At 41.3% G+C, this 8518-nt stretch overlaps 1 pseudogene; it reads right to left on the reverse strand.

Annotated features, from left to right (window-relative positions):
* Window positions 1-273: 273 nt before the first annotated feature.
* LOC122735683 lies at window positions 274-1138 on the reverse strand (annotated as a pseudogene).
* Between the last annotated feature and the right edge of the window lie 7380 nt (window positions 1139-8518).

The raw sequence follows: 8518 nt of genomic DNA on the forward strand, positions 1-8518 counted from the left end.
TGTGTGTGTGTATCTCTTGATCAAACAGGTCCATTTAAAAAGAAATTGTGGCCATGGTATGAAAAGGTATTAATAATGTCCCAATTATACCATGGTAGCTAATGAGGAGGTGGGTTATAGGCTTTCTAGTTTACACCATTCTAGGGATGATAAACACTGATGGGTCAACAGGAAAATGGAGGAGCTTACTGAGGCAGGACAGCAGAGTTTGGAAAGAAAGATGACTAGATTTCTCAGCCTTCTGCTTTTTTCCCCCTTTTTTTTCAGGTTTCCAATTGGGAAATGTATTTAAACAGATGAATACAACACGGCCTCTTCCTCTTTGCACTTAGAAGAAGGTGTTGGGCCTCTTGGTAGTGAAGTGTGGCTTGTGCTGACGCCTTGGGCAACAGGAACTTGATTTTGGAGTCTTGGAACTGCTTGACTGCAGGCCGGAGGGCACTTGCTGGCAGGAATTTCTGTCACTTTCATTATCTGGATGGAATGGGCCCTGGCATGGTGAGGGGCCCCCATATCTTGGTAGCACTGAGTGACAGCACCAGCAGTGGTCAGGTCTCTGTATTCCCTGTACATGTTGTGGGTCCCACTCCTGGAATCATAGTGCAGCCAGATGCCAAAGTTTTTCACCTGAAGAGGGGTCTTTTCCAAGACCTGTCCGCAGTACACAATTTCTCCAGAAGACTTCTTCATCTTTTTCAGTTGGGAAACAGAGTACCAGAATTGGGACTGAGCTACAACATGATTAGGAGCAGAGATCCACATTCGATAAAGAGGTGGCATTGGACTCTTGGGAGTGGGCAGGCATTGTCCAACTACCTTATATTCTCTCAGGGTGCCCGAGGTCTTCATGGTGCTGCTGCCTCACTCCCCGCCAACCCGCAAAAGAGCCTTCTGCTTTTTGCTGGACATTTCATGTCTACTCTTCCTTCTGCAATGCCGGTCATCCAACAATGAAGAGTGTAGGCCCCTTGGTGGCTGGATTTATGCTAAATATATCCTTAGACACCCTCCCCATTTCCCTACTCCCCAGTATAGCATCGTTTTTTTTCCTCAGTAAATACTCTTTTATTTATATGTTTGAGTTCCAAATTTATCCCTCCTTCCTTCCCTTCCCTTCCCCCTCCCTCAGGAAGTAAGCAATCAGATATAGGTTATACATGTGCAATTATGTAAAACATTGCTGTGTTAGTCATTTTGTACAAGAAAACTGGAATAAAAGAACAAAAAATGAAAGAAAGTGAAATATAACATGCTTCAGTCTGTGTTCCATCAAGATCAGTTCTTTCTTTGGAGGTATATAATATGCTCCCTCATTAGTCCTTTGGGATTGTCTTAGATCATTGTATTGCTGAGAATAGTCAAGTCATTCACATTTCATCATTGAACGATATTGCTTTCACTGTGCACAGTGCTCTCCTGGTTCTGCTCACTTCACTATACATCAGTTCATACAAGCCTTTCCAGGCCTTTCTGAAATCATCCTGCTTGTCATTTCTTTCTTTTTTTTTTTTTTGGTGAAGCAATTGGGGTTAAGTGACTTGCCCAGGGTCACACAGCTAGTAAGTGTTAAGTGTCTGAGGCTGGATTTGAACTCAGGTCCTCCTGAATCCAGGGCCGGTGCTCTATCCACTACACCACCTTGCTGCCCCCTGCTTGTCATTTCTTAAAGCACAATAATATTCCATCACCATCATATACGGCTTGTTTAGCCGTTCCCCAATTGATGGGCATCTCCTCAATTTCCATTTCTTAGCCACCACAAAAAGAGCTGATAGAAATATTTTTGTACAAATGGGTCTTTTTCTCTTTTGGGTGATGTCTTTGGGATAAAAACGTATTGCTGGATCAAAGGGGATGCCCAGTTCTATAGCCCTTTGGGCAATTGCTCTCCATAATGTTTGGATGTTTTCACAACTCCACCAGCGGTGATTAGTGTCCCAGCTTTCCCACCTCCCCTGCAACATCCAATATTTTCCTTTTTTGTTATATTTGTCAGTCTGATAGCATGTTATATTTGCCAGTAAGAGTTGTTTTAATTTTATAGCATGTTACTGGAAACAAATATTAATTGATGTTTTTGTTGAGTTGAAATCACTTTTAAAATTAAACAAAACAAAAACTACCCATACTTATATTTCAATGGATCTGTGATCTCACAACTGAGGGAAGGACCTCTATCAGGGCAGATGCTTTTTCATCCTGGGATGTGCTGGTCCACATTCTTCCATAGGTCCTTAGTGGAGAAAGGGGGGAGGGTCGATCTCACTTGCTGCTGGATGTATGCCTACTGGTAGATCTTTGCATGTTTCACCTGTAAGAGCAGGAAGTGCTGGATATCTCCTTATGGGATGAGCACAGTTCTTTTTTCTATTATTCACCTTTTTAATGGTATAATTTTATCCCGTTTCTTGGACATAGGCTGTCAGAGGAAACACATTGCAGCTTGATTGGGTACCCCATATGCCTCTCAAACTCTTTGAGTCCCCATGAAATTTTGATTCCTTTAAATTCCAAAGGACGTCCTGGTTTTGCTTTAATTAGTTTGGATAAAGCACCGGCCCTGGAGTCAGGAGGACCTGAGTTCAAATCCAGCCTCAGACACTTGACACTTACTAGCTGTGTGACCCTGGGCAAGTCACTTAACCCCAATTGCCTCATTAAAAAAAAAAATTGATTGTTGATTTCAATATCCGCCTTTCAAGAATTTTTAAGGTGTGGCAACTTGAGAAAGTTTTTTTTTTTTTCCCTTGAAACTTCCTTTTGGTGCTAGACATCACAGCTGCTAATTAACAGCTACAAATTCAATTCGATAAACATTTTTTCACGTGTATATACTGTGTGCAGTACACTTTGCTAAATGCCAAGGAAAAACACAAAGTAATGATCCATTTCGGTTTCCAAGGAGTTTAACCTACTTTAGAACCAAGGGTTCTTTAGGAGAAGGGATGCCACCTCAATTTTCTACATAAATCTACCAATAAAATGGGGATATAAGACTGAGACAACGGGATCACTTTTCCTTGTTTACCTGGTAGCATTTTGTTGTGGCATAATAATTGGAGTTGTTGAAGTTGGCCTCTGGGTTTTGGTTCTCTAGGGTGTGGTTCCCAGAGTTGAAAAGTTTTTGAGTTCAAAGACCAGAGAAACTGGTATTCACTTTATTCCTTTCTGTTTCTGCAGGTTGAATTAGGTAGTAGCAGTGAGGGAAAAGTTCTCGCAGAGGCCAATTTAGGGTTCATATAAGGAGAGACTTCCCATGAAATATAAGTCTCCCAAAGTGGCATGGGCAGCTTCAGGAGGTGCTGGGTTCTCCCTCCCTGGAGGTCTTCCAGCTGAGGATAGATGACTACTGGTAAGCGATGGCTTGAATTCTGTGGCCTCTGAGATGGATTATCCTAATACTGAGACAGAGAGGAAGCATGGTGGAGCACAGTCAAGAGCCTTAGGTACAAATCCTGGCGGTCAACACTCACTAGCTGTCATTCAAAACTTTTTTTTTTTCGGGTCAATGAGGTAACTTGCCCAGGGTCACACAGCTAGACATTCTTTTTTTGTTTGTTTCTTTTTTAGTGAGGCAATTGGGGTTAAATGACTTGCCTAGGGTCACACAGCTAGTAAGTGTTAAGTGTCTGAGGCTGGATCTGAACTCAGGTCCTCCTGACTCCAGGGCCAGTGCTCTATCCACTGCGCCACCTAGCTGCCCCACAGCTAGACATTCAAAACTCTTTTCTCAGCCTTTCTGTGCCTCAGTTTCCTTATTTGTAAAATGAAGATAGTAACGCCACCACTTACCTCACAGGGTTGCTTTGAAGAAAGAAAGCCCAGGTTTTCTTTCTTCAAGTACAGTTTTCTTTCTCCTAGACACATGGAAACCAATTTTCATTGATAATGAGGGTCTCCATTCTCATTAAGTAAAGGGCTGAAGAAGAGGAGAGGATGGGACACCTACCCCCTCACCTCTCCCTTCACTTTCTCCATCCCTGGGGTTAGCTTGAATTTGGTTCTGAGCTTTGTTCCTGGGATCTTGATTACAATGGTACTTACTGAACAATCAAACTAATCAAGTCTCAGGAGATTAACTGTGTTTTACTGTATTCTTAATATGGCCTTTGAACCAGAGGTCTAAAGAAACTCCACGGATAAGAATGTAAACCCCTTGTGGGCAGGGGCTTTTTCATTTTGTCTAGTGCAGTCCCCAGAACATAATAAATACTTAATAAATATTTCTGTAATTAGCCTGAATTATTAGTTAATCTGATGTATTGAACACTTAATCAGGAGACAGAAGTCCTGGCTTTGACTCTTGTCTCTGCCATTTATGAGGTATGACCTTGGGCAATTCAATTCAATAAACATTTATTAAATTCCTACAACTTAAGTGCTAGGCACCAGGGAAAGAATTCAATTCAACAAACATTAATTAAATTCTTATACCTTGTGGTGCAGTGGATACAGCACTGGCCCTGTATTCAAGAGGACCTGAGTTCAAATGTGACCTCAGACACTTGACACTAGCTCTGTGATCCTGGGCAAGTAACTTAGCTCTCATTGCCTTGCCCTCCACCCCCCCACCCCCCCACCCCCCAAAAAATTCCTACACCTTAAAGTGTTAGACCTTCTCATATAGTATCTCAAGGAGTTTATACAGTTATCCTTTCCACTTCTTGGGGGTTAGAGGAGAGGCACTGCCTGCCTCACCCCCATGATATGGAAAATGCACATAAAATTTTTTGACCCTCTTTTTATACCAGAGAAGCCTGAATTATTATGGTATTAAAAGATTAAATATGTGGATATTACATATTATACATGTGTTTTATGCAATTCAGAGTTTCTAAACTTTTTCTGTGTTGTCTGTTGACCTTCATGTGTCATCTTCAGCTTCCTGCAAAACTCCCCCAAAATTCCCATTCAATTTCTTTTTTTTTTTTTTTTTGCGGGGCAATGGGGGTTAAGTGACTTGCCCAGGGTCACACAGCTAGTAAGTGTTAAGTGTCTGAGGCTGGATTTGAACTCAGGTACTCCTGAATCCAGGGCCAGCGCTTTAATCACTGTGCCATCTAGCTGCCCCCTCCCATTCAATTTCTTATGCTGACCTGAGATATATCAAAACCTAGATGGGTAAAAAATCTTGATGTGGTAGGAATAAATGTGTTATACTTTTCTTTTTTTGCAGGACAGTGAGGGTTAAGTGACTTGCCCAGGGTCACACAGCTAGTAAGTATCAAGTGTCTGAGGTCAGGATTTGAACTCAGGTCTTCCTGAATCCAGGGCCGGTGTTTTATCCACTGTGCCACCTAGCTGCTTCTAACTGTATTATACTTGATCAGTATTTATTTGCCAATAAATGGTGGGGGTGGGGATTAGCCCCTTTAATAAAATAATAATAATAATAACGGTGGTGGTGATGATGAGAGCTAACATTTATATAGTGCTTGCCATCCCTTACCTCATTCGATTCGCCTAACAACCCAGGGAGGTGGGCACTATTATTCTTCTTCTTTTACAGATGGGGAAATTGAGCCCAGAAAGGTTAAGACTCCGGTCACACAGTATCTGTGCCAAGATTTAGACCCTAATGTTCCTGATTCTCAAGTCTGTCATTCCATCTTCACTGCCACCCAGCTGACATTTATATAGCAGTTGAAGGTCTGCACAAGAACATCATCTCAGTAGGGTTGCTTGGCCTCTTGGAACCCCTTGGGGAACTCAACTCTACAGCTAAGGATTTTCTGGACTTCTCTCCCCCTCTTCTTGGTGATACCTCCTCCAAATTACTCTGTGTTCTTGTTGTTCCCCCTTCCCTCCACCCTGTGATGTGTTGAGCTCTTGAATCCAAGGACAGTTTTATCTTGTCTATATACCCAGCAGCCAGCACACAGTAGGTGCTTGAATTGAACCGACCTACCTGTTCATGGTGACACAGCTTATTAGTTACTGAGTGCCAGAGGCAGGATTCCAATGGGAGTGTCCTTGGAGTCCAGGTCCAGAACTCTTACCATCACATAATGTTGCTGCTTTTTCCAGATAAGTAAATATAAGATAAATGGGAAACTCGAACTCGCCCTCCCCATCCTCCCTGTGCTCATTTTTCACAAGGGGAAAATGAAGGCCTTGGACCAAATGATGTCTCTGATCCTTTCCAGTTCTAACATTCATTTCTATGGTGCATTATAAGCTTTCCATCTAATCCCCACTGGAATTTCCCTTTTGCCAATAAATGGGAAATAAAATGGGTTTCTGAATGCCTGCAGATAAATAACCAGAGGAAGTCTTCAAAGTTAATGCACAGAACTTTGACAGCGACCTTAATTCGGTCAAATATCATTTTTGCCTGGATTGTCTTTTTGCTTTGCTGTATTTTCAATTTAATGAGTGGAAAGGCCTGGCCTAATTATACTCCAAATTTGTTTTGATTTTAAACAATGGACAATTAGAAGGGATCTTTGGTGGGGAATATGGGTATTTGTGCCCGCTGCTACTGAGAAACCTCTACTGATTAAAAACTATACTCTTCATTGGAGCCCAGAGGCACATCTATATAACAAATAGTTCGATGAACTATTTACAGTTTAAAATTCAACTAGAACTACTGTGCAAGTTGGCCAGCTACCCAAGTTAAAGTAAAACTCAAAAGGGGCTAAGGTCTAAAGTTCTTACCTTTTTTTCTTTCTTTTTTTTTTTTTTTGGTGAAATCCGGTTTGTTCTACTTCCACTGAGGGAGATCCTGCTATTTTTATCTCCCATTTCCAAATCTTACTGCTCAGCATTGCTTGGGCCTCCCCCTCAAGATGAACTAAGTGTGACTGGTTCAAATGAAGGCTGAACAAAAATCAAAACGTAAGTTTTTGGGGGGCAACAGGGCAGTATGGTAGCCTTAACAATAATCTTCTGAGGAAATTGTACAAATGTTACTCTTCCCATTTTAAAAACTAGGAAACTGATGGGGCAGCTAGGTGGCAAAGTGGATGGAGCACCGGCCCTGGAATCAGGAGGACCTGAGTTCAAATGCGGCCTCAGACACTTGACACTTACTAGCTATGTGACCCTGGGCAAGTCCCTTAACTCTCATTGCCCAACAAACAAACAAACTAAATTAGGAAACTGAGGCTACACAGGTTAAATTACTTGTTTTTGGCAATATAGTCAGTAAGTATGGGTGCTAGGAGTTGAATATAGGCTTCTGCTGACTTTCACTGTAGTATCCAGGCATACTATATTTTATTGTACTTTGCTTTATTTCATTTTGCAGATACTGTGGGATGTTTTTCTTTCTTTCCTTTCATTTTTTTAAAACAAATTGAAGATTTGTGGCAACCATGTGTTTATAGGCCCCATTTTCCCAACAGCATGTGTTCACATCTCATCTCTGTCACGTTTTCTTAATTCTGACAACTTTTCAAACTTTTTCATTATTATTATATTTGTTATAGTGACCTATGATCAGTGATCTTTGATGTTACTATTGTAATTGTTTTGGGGAGCCACTAACATGCCCATAAGTTGTGGAACTTAATTGATAAATGTGCGTGTTCTGACTGCTCTACTGACTGGCTGGTCTGTCTCTGGCCCTCTCCTTGGGCCTCCCTATTCCTTGAGACACAACAATATTGAAATTAGGCCAATTAATAACCCTACAATGACCTCTAAGTGTTCAAGTGAAAGGAAGAGTCAATGGATGGGGCCAACTTTATTCCCATCTTATTTTAAGAAACTGTCACAGCAACCATCACCTGATCAGTCAGCAGACATTAACATGGAGACAAGATCTTCCACCAGCAAAAAGAGCATGACTCGATGAAGGCTCAGGTGATAATTAGCATTTTTTAAGCAATAAAGTATTTTTGTTTTGTTTTGTTTTGCAGGGCAATGGGAGTTAAGTGACTTGCCCAGGGTCACACAGCTAGTAAGTGTGAAATGTCTGAGGCTGGATTTGAACTCAGGTACTCCTGAATCCAGGGCCAGTGCTTTATGCACTGCTCCACCTAGCTGCCCCCAATAAAGTATTTTTTAGTTAAGGTTTTTACTTTTTTTTTTAGACATAATACTATCATACACTTAATAGACTTCAGTTTAGTGTAAACATAACTTTTATGTGCTCTAGGGAACCAAAATATTCCTGTGATTCAATTTATTGCAGTGTTCACTTTATTTTGGTGGCCTGAAGTGGAATCTGAAATCTCTCAGAAGTATTCCTGAGATCTCTGAGGTCCTTTACAATTCTAAAACCCATGAGCCTAGTCAATCAAGCCTAGTTGGCCTCCCTGGGCTGAACCATTCCAAGGTTATCTCTTCAAAACTGCTTTATAAGTATTAAGGTGCTAAGGAAATATGAGTCATTATTATTAATATCAGCTAAATGGACAAGTCCTGAAAATCTATAAAATGAGGGTGTTGTATTATGATTCTACAGCATGTGATTCCAGTGCCATGGGAAACCTTGACATTTCGGTCCCTCAGGTTTCCCTTTCAGGATGAATTCAGTTTCCTTTGACTATAAGGGAAGTCATTCTCTCCA

The sequence above is a fragment of the Dromiciops gliroides genome, chromosome 1, assembly GCF_019393635.1.
Source record: "Dromiciops gliroides isolate mDroGli1 chromosome 1, mDroGli1.pri, whole genome shotgun sequence".
NCBI classification, from domain to species: Eukaryota; Metazoa; Chordata; class Mammalia; order Microbiotheria; family Microbiotheriidae; genus Dromiciops; species Dromiciops gliroides.